We start from the raw sequence: 27,269 nt of genomic DNA on the forward strand, positions 1-27,269 counted from the left end.
CCTGTTAATACGATTTTAATCCACAACTTGGCTCTCCAGAGCCAACTCCTCAGCAAAGCCCCAGAGACAAACAGAGCCAAACCATAAACCTAAAGCAAGATTCTCAGGGCAATAAGATGGGGGGACGTGGGGGCTAGGAAACATTACTCACCCCCTGGGCTCCCTCGGGGGGAAGCAGAGTTAGATTCAGTACTCGCCTGGGGTGGCCGCGTCCTTGGGCAGGTGCAGTATGTGGCCGTGTCTCCGGGCCCCTGTCAGGGCCTCTGCAGGGGGACCTGTGCTCTGTGATGTTTAGGTGGAGCCGGTCTCCTCTTTGCAAACAAATGGTGCGTCTCTCCAATTATGCACTTCAGCACCCGAGCCTTTGAGCCTTTGGTGGGGACGCTAAGTGAAAGTGACAATCAGCACACGCATAATGATTCACAGCATTTGTAATGGGTGAGACACATCAAGAGACTAGGGAGAGGCAGGGAAGGCAGGAGGGATTTCTGTTCTCAGACGGAGATGAGCGTGGTGGTCGGCACCTCAGTACTCAGCAGCCTGTCAAGTCCTACCTCAGGCCGTGTCAGGAACCACAGAGGCTCCTTTCAGAAGTTTTGGGATCCAGCCAGGGGCAGGGAGGAGGTGGGAGAGAGTTGGGAATAGCATTTGAAATGTCTGCCGGAGCCCATCCCCATGGCGCACAGGGGCAAGATCCTGGCAGCCGTGATCTCAAAGAGGCGAGGGAAGAGCTGGATGTCAGACAGGCCAGGGTTCAAATCCCGGCTCTACCCCAGCTAGGTCTGTGATCTTAGACAAAGCATTTGAATTCCCCAAGCTTCTATTCCATCATCTGTAACAGAGCTCATGTCCCTCCTCTGAAGCTGTTGGGATTTGGATTAAAAGAGAGGAGGAGCGCCTGGGTGGCTCAGTCCGTTAAGCCTGCCACTTCGGCTCAGGTCACGATCTCATGGTTCATGAGTTCGAGCCCCACGTCGGGCTCTGTGCTGACAGTTCGGAGCCTGGAGCCTGCTTCAGATCCTGTGTCTCCCTCTCTCTCTGCCCCTACCCCCCACACGCTCTGTGTCTCTCAAAAATGAATAAATGTTTGAAAAAAAAAGTTAAAAATAATTTAAAAAGAAAGGAAGGAGATGGCCTGGGCCACCTGGGTGGCCCAGTGGGTTAAGCGTCCAACTCTTGATTTTGGCTCAGGTCATGATCGCGCCGTTTGTGAGATCGATCCCCGAGTCTGGGGCCTGCTTGGGATTCTCTCTCTCTCTCCCTTTCTCGCTGCCCCTCCCCCGCTCTCAAAATAATTACATAAATATTTTAAAAAAGAAAAAGAAAGAACATGGCGCATAGGGAAGGAGGGAGCACAGCTTGGCCTACTGGAGCTGCCCAAGGAAGTTCCCTTCCCTCCACCCCTCCCCTCTTCACAGGCTAGGAGCATGCCCCACCCCCCACCCCCCATGCCCTCCCTCCCCATACACTAGACAGCCTAGTTTCTCACAGCATGAATTACCTAGGAATTCTCTTGCATCTAGACACTCTGTGAGTGTGTGCTTGGCAGAGAGGAAGCGGCTGGCTTGAGGCGCTGGTTGGTGGGTTCCAAATATTGGCTGTCCTCTGTGTAAAGCAGAAATTCTAATTTGCCCTAAAGAATGGCCATCCAGCTGCCCGGAGGGCCTCAAGCTGGAGCAGGCTGGGAGTAGATAAGAGTCTCTCCTTTCCCATCACGATTTTATCGACTGTAATCGCCTCTCTGTCCAGACTTCCAGCCTCCAAGTTTTCAGCTTCAAGTGATTCATCTCAAAGGCCACCCCCATGGGCCCCTCATCTGCTGTTTCATTGGAGAAGGGGGTGCTGGAGGCCCCAGAGCCTTAATTGCATTTGTTAATGGGTAGGTGCAATTATCCCTGCCACACTCCTGCACACTGCCAGGCAGACAGAAGATGATTAAGGGGATCTTTAAAACTCCAGCTCCCTACAGCCCTCTCCGCTAATTGAGCAGTGGAGGAAGCGATCTTGAGCTCCCCCACTCCTTTCTTTAAATTAACTCCTGGCTCCCAAGTCCTCCTCAGAGCAGTGCATTGGCCACATGGCTCAGAGCATTCTGTTCCAACCCCATCTGTCACCCGTCACTTAGGCACAGGGCCCAGCCAGATCATCAGTGGGTCCATCCATCACCCATGGACTGGGAGTAGCAGACTGGGGCTGGGGGGTACCTTTACGGCCCCCAGAGGGTGATATCATCCAAGCTGATTTAACTGAGAGGTGACCTGAGAGTGGCCCACTGTCCCCTGCCTTGGACCACCTGTGCTCAATCTGGACTGCCACAAGTGCCTAGTGACCGGTCCACCGTGCCCTGATTTAGTGTATTCTCCACCTGGCAGCCAGAACAGAGTGATCAGCTTGCATCATAAACAGGGTCAAGCACTCATGCGAAAAATGCCTTAACACCTTCCCACCTTTCCCGCAATGCAATCCAAGCACCATGGCTGACAAGGCCCCCGGGGGCCTGGTGCCCGGCACGCTCTCCATTCTCAACCTGTATCCTCTGGCCCTTGGCTACTAAACTCTAGCCACACTGGTCTCGTCATTCCATTTCCCAAACACACTGAGTTCTTTCCCAGCCTCAGGGCCTTTGCACATGCTCTTTACACTTCTGGGAAGAATTGCCTTCACACCTCTTGTGGTCAGCCCCTTCCTATCCTTTAGCTCTCCCTTTAAATAGATGTTGCTGAAGAGAGGACTTCTGTCCTATGACTGCCATATCTTGATTTCCCGCTTCCTTATTCCTTTTTTAAAAAATACTTGTTTCCTTCAAAGCATATATTACAATTTTCAGTATTTTCATTCTGTTCTTTTGCTATCTATTTTTGCTGTGGTTTGGGTCTCACTAGACTATAGCTCCATGAGGTCAGGACCTTCCTTTAGTTCACTGTTGTATCCCACACGCCTATCGGAGTGCTTGGTACTTCCTCACTCATTGAACAAACATTTATTGAGCACCTACTATGTGCCAGGCACTCCCTCAGGCATGAGGGATATAGCAGTGAACAAACAGGAGAGAATCCCTGCCCTCCTGGAGCTCATATTCTAGAAAGGACAGGAGAGGCAGGCCATAAACAATGACTATAATAAGTAAATTGTATAGAATATTAGAAGGTGACCGGACTTTTTCTGTCAACCAAGGCTGATGCTAGACAGTTGTCCACGATCCTGGGAATTAAATATTGGGTAAGAAGCTAACGAGAAAAGGAATGTGTGTGTGTTGGGGTGCTGAAGGATGATCAGTTAACAGGGTGGACATAGGTGCATTTTGTTCCCATGAAAGCAGACAGGTTGGCTTACACCTTCTTTCTTCTGGGTGCCTGTCTCCTCACTGCTGCTGGCCCTAGCTTTTCTCAGAAGCGCCCCCTCTATGCATCTTCTATCCCCTTCTTCATTCCCTGTAGGAAGTCTCCCACCCTGCGTGCCCATCACCACGGGATGGTCAGGGGAACTTGAGCTTTGGCCTGCCTGGCATTCGTTCCCCTTTCTTCTGGAAGCCGCATCCCGAGTTTAATTTGGAGACCACTCCCGACCCCATGAGATACAGTCTTGGTAGGACTGTTGATCACAGCGTCTGCCCCCTCCCGGCCAACAGGTGGCACTGGCCCCAGGCCTGAACCCGAGTCCTACGTGGAGAGACAGGAAGATTGCAAAACAGTTTATTCATTCCGACGAAATGAGTGTCCATTCGTTCCTGCTCCACCCCGGGTCCTCAAAGCCGCCCTGTTCCTGTCCTTATCAGTCATGGGTCTCACTTGTCTCTTTCTGGAGCTGCACCACCGTCCTTCCATCCACGCTTCCTTGTTCACCGTAGTGGGGGCTGGTCAGTTTCAGCTGCTCACGGCCAGAGCCCCTGACCGGTGTTGACCGCTGCTGGCCGCATCAGTGCAAACGGATGTGGCTGCAGATCAGTGCTCTTGTTGGCTGGTGGGCGAACTGGGGCTAGAAGCCGATGCCTTTGGGCCTCGGTTTCCTTGCCAGTAAAATGATAGTAACAGCGCGTTCCTCGCCGGACTGGAGGTGTTTGCCTGTGAAAGTGCCCGATGGCCCTCTCCCCTCGTCTTCGCCCCAACCTCTCACACAAGTCCAGGAGGAGGAGGAGTGAAGTAGAGGTGGCAGGTCCCCACAGAGGTTGCTATGGGAACCCCAGCCACATGTGCAGCATCCTGGAGTGGGGCGGGGGGGGGGGGGGCGCAGCTGCTGGGGGGCTGGCGGCAATGACTCTGCGCTTTGGGGCAAAAAGGCCCAGCTGTTCCCGTCCCCCCAGGTCCCAACTTGGCTCGGTTCACGGGACTCAGAACAGAGCAGCTGTTGAGCTTGGGGAGAAGGGAGGGGGACCGGACTCTCCGTGGCTCTGGCCTTCCAGTCTCGGGGGAGGCTGGGAGGGAGAAGGCGCGGTGCTCAGCTCAGAATCCTCGGACGGCAAACAAGCCTTCAGAGAGCCGTGTAGTCGATCAATCCCACAGAGAACCATCAGTGAGTCAGTCCTGGAAGCCCGGCACTAAACTGAGTAGGCAGTGAGGGGGACGAGAATCAGAAAACAGTGGTGGGAAGACCTCAGTGGAAATAAAAATAGACACTGGCAACAGCAAGCTTGGCTATTATTGATGGAGTTCCCACCATGCGTTAGCCACTCAGCCCAGCTCTTTACATGCATCCCGGTGACAGCCCCCACCAGTAACTGCAGCAAGATGCCCCTTCACCCGCGCGGAGGCAGAGCTCAGAGAAGTCACGTGCGTGCCCGAGGGATCACCTAGCCGGGCGAGATCACCTCGTGTGAGGTGAGCATCATACAGGCCAATTCATTCCCTGGCCCGCACCCACAGTACGTTTTGGGCTTCGTATCAGCCATGCTGGGAGCTCCGCGGGAGAGGCTGGTGTGCACACCGGTGACAGCGACACGGGTGAGGGCCAACCAAACGCCTGTGAAAGCGGTGGGGCAGGACGGTGGCTGTGCCTTGAATATCGGGGTGAAGTGGAGAGATGCGGCTGAACTGGGCCTCGAGGGATGGCCGAGTGGTAGCTTAGCAAAGGAACCACGAGGGAAGCCAGGAGGAGGGAGCTTCCCGCAGCGCGCACGGTACGGTCGCGAGTGTGGTGCAGGGCGGCCTCCTGCAGGAGTCCCTCGGCTGGAGCGCCAAGTGCGTGGGGCTCCGTGCCAGCTCATGCCACGAGCTGAAGCCAGATCGCAAAGGGCCTTTTCTGGGAGGCCAGAGGATTTGAACTGCATCTGGGGGGAATGGGGAGGCGGCAGACGGGTTTTAAGCAGCGGAGTGATGGGATCAGATCTGCCCGATACCCACACAGCCCCTGCTCTTGTGTCTAGGGCCAGAAGAGAGGTGGGGACCCTGTGGCTGTCGTCCAGGGGTCCAAGTGGGGGGGTAAAGGGAGACAGGGCCGTGGGAGGTGGGGAAGAGGGACGGTTAGGTGAGACATTCGGGGAGGGAATCAGTAGACCCTCGGGGGCAAGACGCTGAGGACAAGATTACGTTCTTTGCCAGGAACCTCTGGGTGTGTGTCTGTGCGTCTGCGTGTGACGGTGTGCGTCTGTTTACGTGCGTGTCACATGTATGGTGCATGTGTGTACGTGCACATGACACTGCTCTCTGGACGCACGCTGGGGCTCGCACGCACCTGTGTCCGTGAGCTTCCGGATGCTCTCGGGCACATCTGCACGCACGACCATATCTGTGTGTCTGTCTCATGGTCTGTGTGTCCACCTGCTGCTCCCAGTCCAAGGGCGAAGCCCCCACCCCTCACGCTCTGGGCTCAGTGGAGCACTCACTCAGTGGAGCGCTCCGTGTGTCACGCACCTCCAGCGACTTAAGCTGTAGACGCTCCCACTGCTAAGGCGAGATGCACCTTCTGTCCCTGTTTGATGCTGCAACGTGAACCCCGAGGCAGTTCTTCAAAGGGAGCACTGGGGGTGGAAAGAAAGGAGGCACACGTCAGCATTAAACTGCGAACTGACCGTGCCCCTGCTCAGCCCTGGCCCAGGGACCTTCCTCCACAGATAGGCAGTGATTTGCAACTGCATTTCCCCCAGGCCAGGATGAGGGGCTTCTGGGAACGAGTGATGGGCAGGGCTTGGGGAGGGGAGAGAGCTGCCCCCCCCAACCCAGCAAGTCCCTTCACCAGCCGCCAGCAGCGAGCCAGCAGGTGGAATGGGCTGCCCATAGGGGCTGAACAGAGGAGCCCTCCCCCCTTCCTTCCTTCCTTCCTTCCTTCCTTCCTTCCTGTCCTCCTCTTTAGCTCTCTCCCTTCCTCTCTTCTCTGTTTCCTTCTCCCTGCCCTCCTCTTCCTTTCCCTCCCTCCCTTCCGGAGGACTTGGAGGCTTCGCAGCGACTCCCATGTGTGTATTAACTCTGATGCTTAGTGATGGTGTGATGGCATGATGGCGGGCAGGTGCTCCCCTCTCCCCTCGCAGGGTCGTTAGAATTATGTGAATTCAGGCTCCAGTGCACGGCACAGTGCCAGGCTCCCCGGCGGAACTCAAATGGCAGCCATCCGTTTGTGCAGTGGATCAATAAGGCATCTCCCCATCAAATTGGCTTTACCAGTCAGAGACATGGTCAGATAAACAAATAGTGCAATAAGAGTTTTACAAAAGGTGGGGGGCTAGGGTGCTCGGAGGAGGCTCGGAAGAGGAAGGGCCACCCTTCCTAGGAAAGGTATAGGATCAGGGAGAGCTTCCTGGAAGAGGTGCCTCCTGAGTCTTAAAGGCTGGCCGGATTTCACCGAGTGAGTCCGAGGTGAGGGCATCCAGGTGAGGGGAGGATTTTGCGGAGGTGTGGGAAGGAAACTACAAAAGCACCATGGTGCATCCGGGCCTCTGGTTCCGTGTGGGGAGATGGCCGCGGGCTGCAATGCGAGGCAGGTCTGTGAGTGAGGCGTGCCCCGGGGAGAGTTTAACCAGATGACCAGTGCTGGGCTGAGGGGTCTCAGAAAAACCTTTCCAGGCCGAAAGATCTTTTCCACTCAGGTGGCAGGCTGCCTTTGGTGGCCGCCCACATGCCTCTTGGGGGGGGGGGCTTGCTGGAAGGGCTGTGGCAGGTGGCTTTCAGCGGTCAGCTCCTGCAGGATGGCCCCAGCTGCAGAGGGGGCTGTATGCCAGCTCCCCCCGCTTCCCCCCGCCGCAGCCCACATTCAGGGAGCGACCGGTGCCAGAAGGTAAGGATCTGGCCGTTGTGGCCCAAGTCAAGACAACTCTGAGGGGCTGATCTAGCCCCAGGACTTCCCTGAGAGGTCAGCTGAGGCTGTCAGTGGGCCCGTACTGCACTGTGACCTCTGCCTCTGCCTCTGCCTCCCTGCCTTCCCTCCCTCCCACCGCTGCGGATCCCAGGGGCTCCCTAACCAGTGGTCCGCTGTTATCAGCACTCGCGTCCATCTGAGTCTGCGGCTGAGCCTTCAGCCTGAACGGTGCCCTTGCAACCTTCTTTCCCACCCCGCCTCTTTGTCTAGTAACCTTCCTTTTTGTTGAAGTGCCACATGCATACAGAAAGGTGCAAAGCTCTTTGAATTATGGACCACTCAAATCCTTGCAAAGTGAACCCGGCCCGTCACCGTTGCCCAGATCAGGAAGCAGAATTTTAGCACCCTCGCCCGAATCCCTTCGTGCCTGTCTCCGTCCTGAAGGTAACCACCGTCCCGACTTCTAACACCATCGGTAGATTTAAGGTTTGCTGGTCTTTGGCCCTTTAACTAATGCGGTCACCTTTAGAAGAATGTGTCTTCTTTTACTCAGTGTTACGTTTGTGCGATTCATGGTGTTGCAGGTGGCCGAAGTTCATTCATTCTCACTGCCGCACACATTTCCTGCGTCTAAATTTACCATATTGTATTCATTTATTCACCACCCAGGGTAGTTTGGGTCCTTTCCAGTTCACGACGATTACAAATAGCTCTACTGCGAACACGATTGTACAGGACTTTCGGTGTTTTAGAAACTAGTTTCTGTTAGGTGTATACTCAGGCTCAGGGTTTTGGGGGTCGGTCTGAGTATGTCCATGTTTAGTGATATTTCTGAACTGTTTTCCAAAGGGGTTATGCCACCTTCCTCTTTCACCTGTAGCTCATGAGGGCTCCAGGTACCCCGCACCCTCACCAAAACTTGACATGACCTGTCTTTTTAATTTCCATGGTGGTATGATTCTGATTTCAGTTTCCGTGATGGCCCACGAAGCCGAGCATCTTTTCATGGGTATTGGCTATCTGGACACCCTCCTGTGTGAAGCCGCCGCTCTAAGTCTTTTGCTTATATATTCACTGGTTTTTTTTTTTTTCCCTTATTGATTTGTAGGAGTTCTTTATATATTCTGTATACAAGTCCTCTGTCAGATCCCCATGCTCCTTTTTTGAAATTCAAATATCCCCAAGAGAGGGGTGGGGGGATGGGGCGGTGGGAAGGAGGAGGATGAGGCAGCGATGAGGCCCAGCATCACCAATACCTGAATGGTACCAAACTTTTTCTTCCCTCTCTGAGCCTGGGAAGCCCTTCTAGAAAGGAGGCGTCCTCGGTGAGGCTGCATTTTCCTTCCTCCTACCTGTCTTCTTCCAGCTGGGAGAAGCTGGGATATAAAAGAGGAGTCACAGAAGAGCCAGCAAGAAAGATCTGGAATTTTCACAGTCAGGGAGAGGAGCCGAGGGAAGAGTTTGACCTCCCCCCTCCTTCTGGGCCTGCACTAGTGGTGAGCAGAGGACAGGGGAAGGACAGCAGGAGCACCCGGGCTCAGGATGCCTCGCAGTGGCTTCTTCCAGAGAGACAGTGACTGAGTCCAGGGGACACTGGAGCCCAAGCGGATTGGAGAAGGAGAAGGAAAGACCGGGGGACCAGAATGTCTTGAGGGGAGATGTGACCCCCCCCCCCTCAATGTACAGGATTCTATCCTCTTCATCCCCAGATCCCTGGCCCCTTAGCACAGGGGGTGCTCTGTGTTTGCCCAGCAGAAAAGTAAGGGGCCTGTGGGGCTTTCTGAGAGGAAGCCCAGTGAGGTGAGGGCCTGGGGGTGCTCATTAGTATGGGTTGAATGAATGAAGCTCAGAATGGCATGTAAATGACAATGGCACCGTTTCTTGAGCGCCTGCCCTTCGCCAGGCACACTTACTTACTAGCAGCTCCTGTCCTAAAAAGAAGCACCTCCATTTTGCAGATGAGAATAAATAATTTGCCCATGGTCACAAGGCTGTAATTAGTCCTCAGCTCTGCCGGACTCTGAAGTCTGTGTGCTTCCTGCGAAGCTGCACAGCTTCTGATTAGGGGGCCCCCTATCTAGTTGCCCCCCCCACCCCCACACACACTGCAGAGAGCAGTTTACCAAGGTGTTCCCAGCAGGCAGCGCGCTTCTCCCTGCCAGGTGTGGGAATACGAAGCCCGTAGGCGGGGCTCCAGGAAAAGAGGAGGGGATAAAGGGGAAATCAAGGGCTCTCTCTCAGGCTGTATGTTACCTGCTCTCCTGCCTCCCTCCCTCCCTCCTTTCTCTCTCTCTTCCCTCTCTCTCTCCCTTCCAGAACACTAACTGAGCCCTACTGTGTGCTAGGCCTGTGCTAGGGCCAAAGTGAAGAAAAGAGGCACAAAACCTTGCCCTCTTTCAGCCTATTTATGGTCAACTCGCGAACACCAGAGACGGTCATTCATCAAATGACTATGCAATTGCAACCGGAGGTGGGAGGGGAGGGGCTCACGTGTGCTTCCTTGGCTCCTTCTGCAGCAGATGTGCCCCCAGCATGGGAGGGGGCCCAGTGTCTGTGAGTTCTGTTCCCAGAGGCCTCTGTGCTGCAGGGGGAGCCAGCCAGAGGCTGCTGTTGCCAAGCACCCTGAAGACATCCCTCCCCTTCCTGGCTTTTGTTTTGTGAAAACACGTTTTCAGGGGAATTATGCTAAGTTGTCTGAGGGATGCGGGGCTTGTAGGGAGTGGGGGTGGGGGAAACAGCTGGAGGAGAGAATTGGGAGTGTTTCCCAACCAGAAAAGGGTCAGGCTTGGGAGGTGGGGAGGGTGCGCTGGGGGACCTTAGAGGGGGAGTGGTCAGCCCCATCACACAGGCTTCCAACACTGTCAAAGATGCAAACAATCCCTCATACGCACAGATGCTTGGCAGGGACACCATGGAGCTTCTAGTCTTTGGGGTCTAGGAAATTTGGGCATAGCTATTACCCGTGGGATCCACAGCGGAACGGAGACTGGAGTACCTAGCCTCAACAGTGCATATTCCGTAAGGCCCCGGAGACCCTTGCTTGAGTTGAGGGGGATTCTCAATGTCAGCTAAGGTGGAGTTTCCCACCCTCATGGCCACCTCCTCCGTTCCTCACCTAGAGGTCCCCAATTTATGTTCAAACTCCTGGCCTCTGAACTATCATATTTTTGTCTAACTACGGTGGTTGACTTCCAGCCGGGATCCATATCTGCTTTCCAGCATCTTCCCCCACCTGCTGGGGCACTGACCGGGGTGACACCGGGGGAGGAGGAGGGATGGCACTATTCATGGGGGATTTGTAAGGATTAAATGAGACAATTCACTGTGCAGCGCTTAGTACAGCGCCTGGTGCACCAAAGTGCCCGATAAACATTAGCTATTGTTATTAATTACCTCTCCAGGCAGAGTGGGAAGTGGAACAGAGGTGCGGAGGGGCATGGCACGCTCAGATAGTTGGATCACCAACAGCTGGTGCAGCACGGGGCTCAGGGGATGGTATCGGACGCAGGAGAGTGACCCAGGACCTGGGATCACATATGGGCACATATGGGATCACATGCACCATGCCAGCGGGTTTGCGATTTCTCCCTGCAGGCCATGGGAAGTACCAGCGTTTTATCAGCAGGAACGTGCGTTTCAGACAGCCCACTCCGCTGCAGTGTGGAAGATGGATCTGAGTGGAGAGAGACTCAGGGCGTGTTGTTACCTGCCGCTGACCCTGGTTTACGAGGACGGTGCTTCGGCATCTGAACAGGCAACATAAGGAGAAAGGGAGTCTAACCTATTTTCCAGCAACATCTCATTTGTAAGTGAGTAAGCAACTTTAGAATATTAACTGTACAGTCAGGGAAGTGATACAGCAGGAGACAAAACAACAACAACAACAACAACAACAACAACAACAACAACAAAAACCCGTAAAGAGATTGCAAGTGTGGCTCTGCAGGTGACAATGATTCAGGGACACAGAAGTGTCAAACTTTCCGAAATCCTGACACTTTTCCTCCCATCGTATGTTCTACCCACCGGCCCGAGGAGACCTCCCCTTCAGCTTGTGCATTAATTAGGACTCTGGGTTGCAAGCAGCAAAGCAAACAATACCTTTGCTCAAATGGGGCTGGGCAGTAAAGGGAAGTTACTGACTTGCATAACTGAAAAGCCTAGAGGTAGCTGGCTTCAGGTGAAGCTTGATCTAGTGGCTCAAACAGTGTCATCTGAGAATTGGCTGCTCTCTGTCCTGCTATCTGCAATTTAGACTGCCTCCTCAGGCCTTAGACAATCTCCAGCCACCCCAGGCTTCCTCCTCACAATTATGAATGGCTGCACTGGTGCCTGATTCACATCCTTACTTTATTCTTTCCAAGGCCGGATGGGTGCTGTATGTGTGTGGGGTCTCTCTTCTGGGAGAAGTATTCCTCTAAGAACAGCCGCCCTTTCCTCCCCTCACTCAGTCCATGTCTCCTTGCTTTCCATTGGCCTTGAGAGCTTATACGGCCCTCCCTAAACCGAGCCGTGCGGTAGGGGCTGGGAGACACAATTGCCCAAGGACCGACCCTCCTCACTCAAAACGCATGAAAGAATGACAGGAGAGGAAGGGTGATTTCCTGAAGGAAACTGCCCTCAGAAGTAGCATATGGAGACACAGGCCACCATGACATTGGTTCTCCCTATGTCCTTAGCTTCTGTGACCACTCCTCTTAGAAACTGGGGATCCTTCTCGGTTCCCATCCTTGAGGTATGAGGGTCCTCACAGTGCTGTCTTGGGCCTTCTCTCTCCCTCTTCCACGTCCCCTACCCACCCAGTTGTTGGCTCCTGAATCCACACCGCCCGTCCAGGTCTCACCCTGTGCCATGAGACCACGAGTCCAACTGCCTGCTGGACCCGCTGGGCCCTGAAACCCAACATCCCTAAAACCTGACTCATTCTCACCCCCACCCCCCAAACCACCCGCTCCAAAACTGCTCTGAAACCCGGTCAGCCTTGACCCTTCCTCCCCCAGATATAACCAAGCCCCAACTATAAATCTCTGGGGAATCCATCTACCTCTTTCCAGCCCCACTGCCCAGCTCATGTTAGGTGCTCGGGAAGCACGGGGTGACCGATGGCTTCTGATTCAGCCAAGGCCACACCCCCTATTCTGCACAACCAGCTCAGCGCTCCCGCAGCCGCCAGAATGGCCTTGCCACGAGGGCAGGGTCTGTACTGTCGTTAACTGCTGCCTGAGCAGAGCCCGGGACGGTGCCTGGTGCTTAAAGATCTCCCCAGAACTGCGTGGATTGAACACACGGACAGATGGACGAGAGAGAAAAGAAAAAGGGACTGCCTCCTGGGGAAAAGAGTCAGCATCTGTGAGGCCCTGTGAGACGGCCAGTAGGGCAGAGGACTCTGAAGGTCCTCTGGGTCTCCAGATCCTGGGATCCCCTCAGGCTCGGTGCGGTGAGGCCCGAGGACCATGGGAGCAGTTAAAAGCTGAATCGCCCCGTTTCTTGTTTGAATTCATCAGAAAACGAGCCTCTCGAGGCCAGGGGCTCTGGGAACAAAGCGTGCTTGTTCTTCCCCCGCCCGGGTCACGGTCACGGGTGCCGGGCATGTGGGTTAATGACACCTAGGATTTCAGCTCCTGCGGTGACATGAAAACGTGTATCGAGGAGAAGGCAAAATGGGCCTGCTGGGCTGTAAAAAGCTCACCAACTTTATTAACCTCCTGTGACTTGGCAGAGACGGTAAGCTGGTGGCAAACACACGGATGTGGAAACAGACGTGTGGCTCCGCGACTTTGGTCTTCTCTATGAGGTCTCTGTACTTTTCTAGACAAAGACTCGCGCTTACCTCTCTCCTGCTGAACAGGGGCCTCCTTCTGCCCTCGGCAGGCTCGGAACAAAAGGGAAAGGAAGGAGAAGACTCTGTTTTGTCGTGTTCCTGCCTGGGCCAGTTTCCACGGACACCTTCCGAGCATGATCTTATTTAAACCTCACGGTAACCTTGAAAACAAACATCTTCACCTTCCTCCTTTTTATAGAGGAAGAGACAAAGGCCCAGAGAAGGCCCCCGATTGTCAGAGGCTGAGGGGTTGGCGAGTGTCAATACCGTGCCCTGCGTGCAAATCTGTTTTTCCTATAGACCTCGTCACCAGGCTGATTACACGGCCATGGTTAGATTTTAGGGTCTCTGTAACCTGCATCACACATGTCAGAAGCACAGGGGACGGGTTGGGGGTGGGGGGTTCAAACTGCCTTTGGCTCTGGCTCCCGAGGAGAAGCCTGAGTAGTAAACTTTACAGAACAGTCCAGGTTTCACGTTTGCAAGAAAATAATACATGCGTACCATGATAGATTGTCTGCCTGATTTCTCCATATGAGGCTCGCCTTCTATTATGCTGCTTAAAACTTTTTCTTTTGCTTTTTTAAAATATTTATTTATTTCTTTTGAGAGACAGAAAGTGAGCAAGAGAGAGCAGCAGGAGAGGGTCAGAGAGAGGGAGACAGAGAATCCCAAGCAGGCTCCACACCATCAGAGCAGAGCCCAACGTGGGGCTCGATCCCACAAACCACGAGATCACAACCTGAACTGAAACCAAGAGTTGGATACTTAACCAACTGAGCCACACAGGCACCCCTCTTTTTCTTTTTAATATGGAGAGATTCCAAGAAGAAAACCCAAAGTGAGCCAATAAGCTCCCTGGTCAGGTTAGACTTTGTGGACACTAAACTTATTGTGGTATCATTTCACAAAATACACATGTATCAGATCGTCATGTTGTACGCCTAAAACTTATATAATGTTACCTGTCAATTACATCTCCATAAAACTGGGGGCGGAAAACCTAAGTATAAATTTAGGAAATTCAAACAGCAGGAACATTTTTAAAGTTAAGTACTATTACCTTCTCTCTCTCCCCCCCAAAGGCAATCTTTGCTAACATTTTCTTGTGATTCCTTCAGCAAAAAGGAACACATACGCGTAGGACTGTATCTTGTTTGTGATAGGAGTAGGGTCACATGATACCCCTGAGATGTTCTTTCTTTACCTTGTTCTTTTTCACTCTGTACCACATCTGAGAGGATCTTCCCACTTTAGCACCAGACCATCCACCTCCCTTTTCCTGAGCACGTGGTGTTCATTTTCTCTGCTCGTTTGAAAAACCTGGTTTGGGGTCTTTTTCCCCATCAAACTCTTAGAACTTACAGAAGGCAGTTTTCGGTCACCTTTAGGTGTTACAAATACATTGTCCTCATTTTTCACTGTATAATCTCAAACACATGTTCGCATTTCTTGTTCTAGAGGTAGCTCAAATGATTGCTTCACAGGGACCAGGAGGAGGGCAGGAAGGGGCTGTATTTGTTTTCTACTGCTGCCGTAAGAAATTACCACAAATCTGGTGGCTTAAAACCAGTCGAATTTACCGTCTGAGGTTGGCAGTCTGAAGTGGGTCACGGGGCTACGTTCCTCCGGGAGGCTCTGGGGGAGAACCTATCTCTTTGCCTCTTCCAGCTTCTAGGCCCCCACCTTGATTTCTGGCCCCTCCCCCCAAGCCAGCATCATAGAGTCCTCTCCTCCCTGGCTGTTTCCATCCTTACATCCTTCCTCTCTATTTGAGCCTCCTGATTCCTCTTAGAAGGATCCCTGTGATTACACTGGGCCCATCCAGATAATCCAGGATAATCTCCCCATCTCAAAATCTTTAATCACATTGGCAAAGACCCCTTTGCCATGTAAATTGTGACTATGTCCAGGGATAAGGACATGGACATCTTTTGGCGGGCGGAGGAGGGGTGGGAGGAAGGGTTGGTAGTATTGCTCCAAAGCATAGCCACCCCTCCTCCATCTCTGGCACTCTAGAACTTTCTACATGCAGTGTGACCTAAGCCTCAGTGCAGACCTCTTCCTCCAACCCCATCTAAAAGGGGAAGCCTGGGGCACCTGGGTGGCTCAGTAGGTTAAGGGTCTGACTTCGGCTCAGGTCATGATCTCACGGTTTGTGAGTTCGAACCCCGCATCGGGCTCTGTGCTGACAGCTCAGAGCCTGGAGCCTGCTTCAGATTCTGTGTCTCCTTCTCTCTCTCTGCCCTCCCCCACTTGTGCTCTGTCTCTGTCTCTCAAAAATAATAAATAAGTGTAAAAAAAAAAGGGGGGGTGCCCTTATTCTTCAAGGGCTGGCACATCACCGTGTTTGTTTCTTTCTCGCCCCAACAAACCCCCCTCCCATCTGGCACAGGGACAACTTCTGGAAATCAAGCTCTTGGGCTAAGAAATTAACTCTCCCAGCTGGACCTTACTCCCTGACCAGGCTCTCAGCTCCTGGAAGTTTCAGCTTTTGTTGTTTTGTACCCAATATGCCTGTTGTGGTACCACCTGCTGTCAGAGAGAAAAGAAAGGAAGGGGGCTGGAAGAAAGGGAGCTTCCAGGGTTGCTTCTCTGCAGCCCAGCGGGCCTCCCTCTCTCTTCCCTCTTGCTCACCTGGGGCTCAGCTTGACTTCTCTCTCCCCGTGGGTGCCTGGGTTTTCTAAGGGCCACCTCGGAGCAGAGACCTTGCAGGAGGATCTTGCCCTATTTTCCATCTAGCTATCGGAGCCCTGGTTTCTGTTCTGCACAATGCTGGGGCCACCACAGGAGCAACAGGGACACTTGGTATGAAGCTGAGCGTCTTTCGGGGTTCTGCTGGGGGTGGAAGGGGGAGGAGGGCAAGGGGTGGTTTCCGGCGTAGGGAAGGAGTTCAGATATTGCGTCTTGTTCAGGTACTTCGTCTCAGAGGCGGGGGGGGGGTGGTGGACTGGATGGCCCCTCGGGGTTGCTACCAGTCCCACGTATCCGCAACTGCCACACCCCCACCCCGGCAAATCTGCCTCTTTCTCGGAAACCTCCAGATTTGAGACCTCCCTGGGCAAGTGGGCGTGGAATTTTTGTGCCTCCTGATTATAAAAATAGCACATGCCTCTTATTATTAAAAAGTTGACAGTCTCAGAAAAACATAAAGAAGCAGGAAACTATGATACCCCTAACCCAGGTATCCAGGAGGAACCACGGTTGACCTTTTAGCCTATGTCCTTCTAGTCTTTCTACGCATATATGTTTGTAACTCCTGTGAGAGGCTTCTTTCTGGGGTCTTCTGGGGAGGGGGCGTCTGGAGATTCACTTAGGACCTCCAGGTATCCCCAGTAGGGGGTTGCTGGCCATGCACCGTGTTGCTTTGGCCCATGCCACCAGGGAGAAGGTTGAGCAACCTTTCTTGGCAGCGGTCCCGGGACCTTAAAGAACATTTCAGTTCCGTACTGGATGACAGCAGAAGACCGTCTCCAAGTCTTACAGAATGGGAGTCCTACTTGGAGGGGGTGGGAAGGTGGTGTAGGTATCTCATGATATTCCGCGCCTCCCCCCACCCCCGCACCAGCCCAGGAGCCCTCCTGCTTGGACGTCTTTCTCCTCTCCTCTCTTTGCTGTTGCCCCTCTGACGCCGCACCTCTTCCTGCTCAGAAATCCAGCTCATCCCCTTCTGGAACAACCTCTCTCCCTGAAACAAACCAGAGACTCTTAAATCCACTCCTGTACCTCCCACGCTCCCAGCTCCTGGCTCCGAATGACCACGGCTCGTCTCCACTGCTGCCACCGCTGCTCCTGTCTGGAAGACAAGGGGGCCTCTGCAGGGGGGTGCAGGGGATGAGGGAGGAGCCCTGTTCTCTGAAGTGCAGGGACAGAGCGGGGCGGGTGGGGGGTCCTTCCTCCAAACCATAGCCGCTTCACCCAACAATGTACCTATAATACAACATGTCTCACGAGCTCAAGACTAATTCTTCCAGGAACAAAAATACCCACAACCATACAAATAATATTTGACACACATAAGAAATTAATATTCTTCCTATTACTATACTCGTAACGCTATTTCCTGTGAGCAAACTGCCTGACCTTATTAGCTCGAGAGAACATTTACCTCCTCTCTGTCAAGGTTAGATGACAAGATATCCTTCATTAACTTGACAAAAAAGCATATTGCTTTAATTGCTCGGAAAGGAAATTGGGGTGGGTGTGGGGTGGGGGGGATGGGTGGGGTGAAAAGCCGCCCTTTCAGTCTATCACACACATATTTTTAACATACTTGAAAATACACAATTTTGTATCTTGCTTTTTTTCACCCTGTGATAAACACTGTCCCCCCATTTAAAAAAAAAATTCCCCAAACACCCTGTCTTACATAAGCACCATTTAAAACCATTGTGTAACATTCCATCGTGGAACAGAGCCTGGGCTTTTTAGGGGCAGAAAGTCAACATCCCAGGATCATTCTTGCTAAAGTAAATCCTTAAGAGCCCTAATAACTAGCTTGGGAATTGCTGGAGACTTTCCAGAGAAATCACTAATAGGGAACAGCTTACGTTAAGTTGGAAAGGCTGTTCCAGGATATCAGAGCTGTGTGCAAGACAGCTTGAGGCCAGCCCTGCTGTAACCCGAGTGAGCTGGGTCAAGAATCATATCCTAGGAGGGGCCAAGGTAAAAGTATTAAAAAAACAACAAAACCAAACAGATACAAAAGGTACTCTACCTGGGTGATTGTGGCAGCAGCCATCAACCGTCCCCCAGGAGTGGAATCAGTGACATTTCATCTTGGACACAGGCAGACAGCTGTATTCCTGGATGGGAATGAACAGGCATAGGAGCAGCAGATTCCTAATTTCAAGCTCTGACCATCTCTGAGACTAGGTAGCCCTCAGTTCTCAACGCTGACTGAACATTGGGGGGGGGGGGGGGGGAGAAAAAAACCAAAACACAAACCCAAAGAAAATGCCCAGGACTTAATCACAGTCTGATTAAAAATAAAAATCAGATCCACCCCCGCAGAACCTTAGGGAAAGCCAAAGCTCTCTGTTCAGTTTGTGCGGCTTAGATACCCTAGAATGCCTTTCTGAAGGCAGGGGGGTGGACTGTATGACCTCCAGTATGTGTCACATCCACCCCCACCAAGACTTGGCAGCAAATCCTGGGATGTCAGGAGTAATTTTTGCCTTTTTTTTTTTTTTTTTCAATTTTGCAAACCTATTTTCAGGTCTCGTCATCCAGGAGACTTGGTTAATAGGACAGAAATGTGGGGGTATGACAAGGAACTCTGACTGCCTTAGGTCTTCCCAGATGGGTCTAGCAGTCCCGAGTTTCATCCAGATATCTGCAGGGGACCTTCCAGGGAAGTGATGGGCTGCTCACTGCCCCATTAGGATTCCTCTGTGGTCTTCCCAGAGGGCCCAGCCTGACCAGATGTGGCCTGGAACTGGGTGGGAAGCCGCGGAAGAGGAAGCTAGCTCCCTGCTACATCACAAGCGGCTTCTGGTAGCCAGCCCTGAAATGGTCCCCCACACCCACTCAAACATGCAGTCAGCCAGTGAAAGTCATCCACACTGCCTCCAAAGTCTGTCTTGGTTCCACTTCTCTTCCTCTCCAACACCAGCTCCCCAATGTCGAGATGATCTCCTCACTGGCCCACCCACCTCCAGTCTTTCTGCCGTGGGTCTATTCCCCACGTGCCACAGCCAACGTGATCGCTGAACTTCTGTTTCCAAGATGGTGTAAAGGTAACAATGCCCCCTTCTGTTACTGGAAATAATCCAAAACCAAAAAGGAACTGAAAGCAAAGCACTAACTCCGTTTTTAGTAAAAGTAGAACCTAAGACACAAAACAGGCGGAAGAGTGACCCCCAAACGATGGATCTTCAGCAGAGGCGCTCGTAGGAGGAGGCGGAGAGAGCATACCAAACTGCCAGCTTGCAAAGAAGGTAAGGGGCGCACCTGGATGAGCAACGCAGAGATCCCTCTTTGGAACAGCTGGAAGCAGGTGCACGTGCTGGTGACATGGGTTCTGCTGGACCGGGACTAACCATACTTGTAGGAAGTGGTTTGTCTCTGTGGCAACAGGGGAGGAGCGACTTTGCACGCTGGGAAGAGCCTCGCCATTGGTGAAAAGAATTCAAGGCTAAGTGCCCTTATATTGCTCCCGGGTCATAAGGAAAATTTAGCCCACCTGGAAGACAACCTTGTCCACTGTCATAGAGGAGGCGCAATGGGAAAGGAGAAAAAAAAAATCACCTGCTTCAGTGACAAGTAATCTATACAAAACAATGACAAGAAAAAAAGGAGGGGTGGGGGGAGAAACAAACAGCAGGCAAAGAAGATACACCAAAAAATGTTGCCACAGAGCAGATGAAAACTCTAACCGCAAAATGAAGAGAACGTAGGGAAGCAATCGCCTCCGTGAAGAAAAATACAGACCTTAGAGATCCCGGAAGAGGCCATGAAACAGTAGGAGGAAATGGATCCCGAGCCGGAGTGCTCAGAAAAAAAGACAGCCATCCAAACTTCATTCTTAAAATAAAGTCTAAAATCTGAAGGAGTAAAAGGGACCATAAATTCTGTTAAAAACGCAGTGAAAAATAGCCAGAGGAGTACAAATTACAGAAATGGATCGGCTGGGAGACAGTAGGTATGAAGGACAAAAAAAAGAGCTGTTTGTATGTGCGTGAACTACTTCTGAAAGATCACACAAGAAATTGATCGGATGGTTTGCCTCTAGGGAGGGGGTGGGGGGGGTGGGAAGAGGGCAGGGATGGAAGGGAGAATTTCCACTTTTCTGCCTTTTAAGAATGTTGACTTGCATGAACATAGTAGCTCTTCAAGAAATATTCTCATCCGGCAAATCCCAAAAGCCCCCAGCACACATAACGCATGCACATTTACCAATCTGACCGTGTTATTTACTCCGCTCCCTGAAAACCTCTGAATGGCTCTCCTTGCCGTTAGGATAAAGAGTGTACATCCATCTCCAGATGGCTTAGCCGTAGGGCGACCATAGAATTTATTGCGCAACAGGGCAGTGTTGAGGTGGGACGGGGGTCGGTGCTACATGTGTAACCTGAGACTAAAGTCGCCCACCTACGCGGGTGGTCACGACCTGACCCTTGCGGCCCTCTCCAGCCTCCCCGCTCAGCCCCCAGCTCTCTGTGCCCAGCCACACTCCAGAACCCTCCACGGGGCTAGCCCTTTGGATCTGAATGTACCTCTCACCACTTCGGGTATTTTACTAATTCTAAAATGCACGCTTCCCTCTCTCTACATTTGTACGTCTGAAATTAGAACAGGTCCTACAATCCACAGCGTGTCCTAGTTTTATCCGAAGCAAGCTTGTTGGTGGGCCCTAAATGAATGGCCCATCCTACAACAGAAGGCACATGTTATCACTCTGAACTGTAACTGTCTCGTCCCACGGCTAACAGTAGTTACATGGTAAATAAATTCCACAAGGAAGCAGAAATTTTCAGGAAAAAAAAATCGGGTGGGGTTAGGGGATTTTCTCTTGAAAACTTCTGAAAGTATTTTTTTTTTTCCTGAATATGACTGGTTTTCTCTAGGTCTTTCAGGTCTCCAAATAACCCAAACTGGATTATAGAATGAAATCAAGTTCCATATCAAATACATCTTTATGTTTCTAACAGCAGGACTTTTGATCTATAAAGGAAAGTGAAATAAAGGTGAAAAATATATATATATATTTCTATTGCAGCAGCTCCACCTCTTCCTTGACTTGGGTCACAAGGTAGAAGTGACAAAGTGCAAAAGAACATGTTCACTCATTCAAGAAACGTCCACGGGGCATCCATGGAGCCCCCATGATGATCTGTCTGCCCTTGGTTCCATACTGAAAACACCCCAACAAAATAAGACCAAGTCTCCTCCCTGCAGAGCTTACAATCTAGTGATGGGTGCAAAACAGGAACATACGCACAAGTAAAACTATGACATGTCAGAAGTGGTGGTTATAATGATGATAATACACTGACTGGAGATCTCCAGGGGAGAGACTTGGTGAAATTATTTGAAAGAATGTTTCAGTTGATTCTTGTGATCACTGGCTGCCTGGGCTGTATTAGAGGTTTTGAACTTAGGCTGCAAGTTCATGATAGAATCACATGAAACGCTTTCATGTGTACCACACCTGGGTCCCTCCCCTAAAGATTGTGATTTAATCCATCCGGGGGAGCCCTGAGCTTTTGTATTTATTTAAAAGCTCACCAGGTAATGCTAGTGAACCGCCGGGGTTGAGAATGGAGGGCTGTTGCAGTCTCAGGGATGTTTGGAGATCGGAATTAGGAGCTCGCTCCTCCCAGGCTATCCACTCCTGCCCAGGAGTCACGATTAGGCTCTTACACCCACCTGCCCGCCCGTGTCCAAGGCTAAATGTCTTCAGATCTACACCCAGGGACAGACTGATGGCCAGCTGGAGTACTGTGCCTTCGCATCTGCTTTTATACTTTTGCTTCGGCTCCTCCTTGGCTGTGCTTCCTGTACAAAGCCAAGTCTGGGAGGTGACCCCTGCCATAACATTTCAGTCAGGCCCTAATGCCTTCTGTGCACAGCTGTGACTGCCTGGAGGACAGTCCAGTCCCCGAGCACAGGTCGCTTTCCGTTAGCAATTTCTTTGGAAAGTCCCCGGTGTAGAATTTCCATTAGTGACTCCATTTTGAAATCCCATCAAGTCTACCAGGTGCTATGCCAAGAACCCAATATATAAACACCCTAACAACTCCCTCTTAAAAAAAGAAAGAAAGAAAACAAAATGTTTTCCTTTTCAGATCAAAATTTCCAAAATTCTTCTATCCCTACACCTGGCCTCTGAGGGGGATTGAAGAGGGAAAAGATTGGGGTCCTAGGACATCCAGGTGAGAGGAGCCTAGCTATTCTCTTTTCTTACGACTCGCCTCTGAAATCACTCCCACCCTGACATGAACTTGCAGGAAAGCTCCCCAACTGGCCTTGGCTGGAGCTGGGTGACATCTGTGAGCCTCAGTTACTCCATCTGTCGGTATTATTGAGAGAATCAGGGGTGCGGGGGCGTCTGCGTGGCTCAGTCGGTTGAGCGTCTGACTTCTGCTCGGGTCATGATCTTACGGTTCGTGAGTTTGAGCCCCATATCAGGCTCGCTGCTGTCAGCCCGGAGTCTGCTTCAGATCCTCTGTCCCCCTCTTTCTCTGCACCTCCTTTGCTTGTGCTCCCTCTCTCTTTCTCTCAAAAATAAATAAAATGTTAAAAAAAAAAAACAAAACAAACAGAATGAGGAGTGCCGGGACTGAAGCAGCAAGTACCAAACCTTGCACATAGTAGGCAGTTCTGGTTGTTATTACCTCCCTCTGCCTTCCAGTGTTTTTCTCCTAGAGAACTGATTGTGTCCGGACTGTTTTATGTCATTGCTCAATGAGCTGGAAACGGCAGCCGTGCTGATTAGAATGCTGGTTTGCAGGGAACAAACAGTAGTGTTGACATTTGCAGAAAGCTTTCTTGCTAAACTTTAAACACTTTGCAGATCTAATCCTGCTGGCATTGCCTGTTAGTGATAGTTCTATGGCTATGATGGACGCGCCGAGTTCAATCAGACACCCGGGGAAAGGGCAGGATAATTGGTTTCCTTTAGGGTTCCAGCAAAGGTAGGTGGATACCAAGTTCATTTTAGCATGAAGGACGCTAACTTGTATTGAGCGTTACCTGTCTGGCACACAGGAGGAGCTCAATAAATGTTGACAAGCTGAATAATGTGAAGGAATGATTAATTAATTGCATAGGCCAGGACGAACTCTGCATTTTTATTGGGTACTATCTGTTCTATAATGCACAAAAGGCTAATTTCAAATATTGATGTATTTATTTGAGCACAAAATGGCCACCTTCTCGCCATGTTCTCATATGGCCTCTCCTTGGTACACGTGAAAGAAAAAAGCCATCTGGTGTCTCTTCTTTATTTTTCATGTTTTGGTTATAGATTTATTTTGAGAGAGAGTGAGTGAGCAGGGGAGGGACAGAGATAGGGAGAGAGAAAATCCCAAGCAGGCTCCACACTCAGCACAGAGCCCGATGCGGGGCTCGATCCCACCACCGTGGGATCCTGACCTGAGCTGAAATCAAGAGTTGGATGCTTAACTGACTGAGCCACCCAGGTGCCCCTGGTGTCTCTTCTTATAAGGACACTAGTCCTATTGGATCGGAGGCCACCCTATGGCCTCACTTGATGTTAATTAACTTCTTAATTCCGATTATAGCCACATGGTTAGGGCTCCAAAACATGAATTGGTGGGGGTCAGGGGGAGGGGACACAAACGTGAAGACCACGAACATTACCCTACAGTGCAGTAAGTCCTGTGATGGAGAAAGCTCTGACTGTGAGCTCCTTGAGGCTAACTGGAGCTTTTGAAGGGTTTACGCAGGGGAGGGAGTAGTAAACCATAGCCCAGCGTTCTCTTCGTTTCATCTCAGGTGCCCAGGGAAGTTGGTTCAGTAAGGCTGCTGAGATGGGGGCCCAGACTGCAGGGAGGAAGGCGGAAGAGGAACCCCGTACGTGGCGTGTCTGACATCCACAGATGCCTCAGGTCTGCAGTCCCCTGTCCGACGCCAGGTCCAGAGCCCCCTCCATGTCCCCTTCTCTTGCAGAGGCCTAAGCAGGGTGGGGACAAGCACGGCGGCCAAGAGGCCAGATCCCAGAGCTGGAGGCCAGCTCCCTCCCTTGCACCTTGTAGGGTTGCAAACCGGCTCAAGCCTCTCTGTGCCCCCTCCTCCAGTCTCTGGTTTGTGCCCAAGGAAGGGCCCAACTGAGTCTTCCCCAGGCCTTTATGCAGAATCTTCGTGGACTTCCTGAGCCTGGGGACTCTGGGGCAGCCGCTGTCCCCGCAGGGCAAGCAGTACAGCACGCCCAGGGGACCGAGAACGCCCCACACCCCACCCTGCTCCAGGCTCCCCACCGCACCCCTTTCCACCTTCTCCCCTAATGTCCCTCAGCCACTCTGCGTGGCCTGCAGCCTGCCCTTTGGGTGTAGACACCCTACCCCACCCCTGCACCCCCTCTGTACCTCAAACCCCACAAGGGGAGCACGGGGTCCAGGGACAAGGAGGGATCAAATCAGGTAATTACCATCCTCCTTCTCCTCAACAGACCACCCTGAGCACCACTGCGGGAGGGCGCCCAGCAAGGGCAAGGCCACAGAGAGGCTTCCTTCCTGTTTTCAGGTCAGGTGCCTGTAGTGAAGACTCAGTGAGTTGTGAAATGCCTCTCCCTCTCCTCCGCTTCCTTCCATGTCCTGTCTGCCTGCCTCTTTCTCTTTTCATGATTTTCCTTGTTCCATCACACGGGGGATACACAACCGCATTTTCAGGTAAGACGTTGAGACCATACATGATTGAGATTACAAAGCAAAGCGTCAGCACCCTGCCGTGCCTCCACCTCCCCCACAATCCCCCTTTCCTCCTCCCAGGTGGGATCACTGCCAGAGTTTGGTATGCACATCTCATCCCTGTAGCTGGGGGAAGTTCCTGCATTTACACAGATGTGAATACACACGTCTGCCCAGTATGTACAAATACGGCCTTCTTACCTATATGCCTACGTGTACATGTACCTACGTATAACTTTTGCGATGCTTTGATGTAATCGAGGCCATACCATAAGTGTTCTGCAACTTGCTATTTGCATGTGATGTGTTTGGGGGAACCGTCAATCACAGAACACACAGGTCTACACGGAGCCCTGTCTGGTCCTAACAGCTGCACGTTCCAATCTGCAGATTTCTGCAGGTTTTTTAACCTCTCGTTATGGACAGTTCTGGGGTTTCAAAGGTTTGTTTTGGTATCACAAACAAGGAAGTGACGGCTATTATGATCAGTTATCTGTCGCTGCCTAGCACATCACCCCAAAACTCGGTGGCTTAAAACCATAATACGTATTTATTATCACTCACGGTTTTTGCCAGGCGTTGATCTGGGAGCCGCGCGGACAGGTGGCGTCTGCCTCCACATTTTTCACGAGGCTGCAGTCACTGGGTTGTGGGGGGCGGCGGCTGGAGGGTCCCCTCGCTCACAGGGCTGGCAAGTGGGTCTCAGTTGATGGCGGCGAGCCTTCGTTTCTCCCCGTGTGGGCCTCTCCACTGGGCACTCTCACAACATGGCTGGTTTCCCCCAGAAGGAGTTATTCAAGAGGGAGCAAAGCAGACGCAGCAATGCCTGTTAAACCTAAGTTCAAAGGTCACACGTGGTCAGTAGGAGGTATTTTTCCATTCCAGTGGGGGCTGGGGAAGGGGGGAGGGGGGAGCTGGCTGGGGACCGGCAGTCCGGAGGAAGCTAGACTGCCTTCCATTGGAGGGGACTGGACCACATCCGCCGGGGAGCCGGCGGACTCTCAGTGACCTCTCGACCGCGCCTGCGCCGTCTGGACCCCTCCAGGGTCACAGGTGCCCCTGATTGAGGCGGCCCCGCCCCCGCCGACAGATCTCAATCATCAACGGTTTAAGCGGGGCAGACGGGGGATAATTTCAAACGCAGGTGCCAGAATCTCTTCGGTCGTGACGGAGGAAGCCACAGTGAACACGTGGACGTGAACTCCAACAGTTACTTGTCTGCTAAAGAGAGAAACATCAGGATAGGTGACTCAGCTCCTCAGCAACAAAGCAGCCCCTCGGGAGAAACACGACTCGCAACAAGAGATTCCTACTCTGGGCACGTTCCGTGGAGTGGAAGGAAAAAACTTTCTTGTTCTCCAAAGACACAGTTCATCGGATACTGATAAAAGGTTTGGGAGAACTCGAATTGGACTCCAAAGAAGAGAGGTATGGCGTAAGCTCTGTGCACAAGACGGACAGAGGGTCCAACAGAACTGTAGGAAGTCGCTCTCTGACACAGAGGTTGCGGGAAACTGTGGGCCTGTGTTTTCCCATGAGGACTTACACCAAGCGGCCAAAATCCCTCTTCTAAAAAAGGAAAAATACACCTTTCTGAATTAGTGCTTGAGAAATGCCCTTTTCCTGCTAGCTCAGATTTAGCCCCCAAACGGCACTTACTACACGGCATATAGCCCCTGTGAGCCTACACTCAACGTTTTTTGATACATTTGATAGATCCTCGGTTTCTACGAAAGATGGAGGAGATCAGCTTTGAAAAAGAAAGCAGCAGGGCGCCTGGGTGGCTCAGTTGGTTAAGCATCCGACTTCAGCTCAGGTCATGATCTCATGGTTCATGAGTTCGAGCCCCGCGTCGGGCTCTGTGCTGACAGCTCAGAGCCTGGAGCCTGCTTTGGATTCTGTGTCTCCCTCTCTCTCTGCCCCCCTCCCTCCCCCACTCACACTCTGTCTCTCTCTCTCTCTCTCTCTCTCTCTCTCAGTAAATAAACATAAAAGAAAAAGAAAGCAGCAAAGTATTGAAGAGGGGGTTGACCCCCCCTCCCAACACACACATATGTACATTTGAAGTGGACCACACAGGTCGATCCGTTTTAAAGTGGGACCGACGTTAACCTGGAATGACTGAAGTAAGTGGGGACAATCCTGCAATTCTATAATATGATGTGACTCAGCAGGGGATACTACCGCCCTGTGTCTGAAGTCAAGTAGGCAGAAGCAACAGCAGGTGTCTGGAGACAGCCTATGCTCAGAGGTTAGCAGACAGGGAGCTTGGAAAGTCCATACACAGATTGATTACATCCCCCGCTTCATGCCTGATTTGCTTCAGATTACAGGGAATCCCTGTTGCTGGGGAGTGATGGACCGTTACGAAGCATAAGCCTCCTTGAAGGGAAACCTGAAGGCACATTCTCGCTCAGGGACTCTGAGCAAAAGGTCTACCTCTTCTCCATGAGCTCCCGGCACTACAACAGATCCCTGTGTGCCCCGGCTGAACAGTGGAACCACAACGTTAGTTCTGACACCCACGACCATGTGTGTTTCACTCCTCCGCTGTCACAGGACTTTTGGAACATTATAAAGGTCCCAGTGCTGGCATGGTTTTTGTTTTTTTTTTGAACCATCGCTTACTATCTCACCAAGCAGGACTTTCCCTTTTAGCCTGCAGTATATCTGCCATGCCGTAATCTGCAGACGCACTAATATGATGGAATTGATGGGCTCCCTTTACCATCAGCGTTGCAGGACCTTTTCTGAAAGAGTATCGTTATAGGCAAAAAGGTAGAGTTCGCTGGTTAGAATGAGAACCAGTGAAGGCAAAGGAAACTCTCCTGCCCTCAAAGGGCGTTAACTAG

The 27,269-nt window shown here is 51.8% G+C and overlaps 1 long non-coding RNA gene and 1 pseudogene across 1 annotated transcript; one reads left to right on the forward strand and one right to left on the reverse strand.

Annotated features, from left to right (window-relative positions):
- Positions 1–1,490: 1,490 nt before the first annotated feature.
- LOC125167552 (uncharacterized) lies at positions 1,491–19,090 on the reverse strand. The gene is made up of 3 exons (XR_007152827.1): positions 18,998–19,090; positions 5,847–5,953; positions 1,491–4,539 (listed from the first exon to the last, which is right to left on the reverse strand). It is a non-coding gene; the product is annotated as an uncharacterized LOC125167552 (long non-coding RNA).
- Positions 19,091–23,541: 4,451 nt separating this feature from the next.
- On the forward strand, positions 23,542–27,269 carry LOC125168034 (suppressor of cytokine signaling 5-like; annotated as a pseudogene).

The sequence above is a fragment of the Prionailurus viverrinus genome, chromosome B3, assembly GCF_022837055.1.
Source record: "Prionailurus viverrinus isolate Anna chromosome B3, UM_Priviv_1.0, whole genome shotgun sequence".
Lineage (NCBI taxonomy): Eukaryota > Metazoa > Chordata > Mammalia > Carnivora > Felidae > Prionailurus > Prionailurus viverrinus.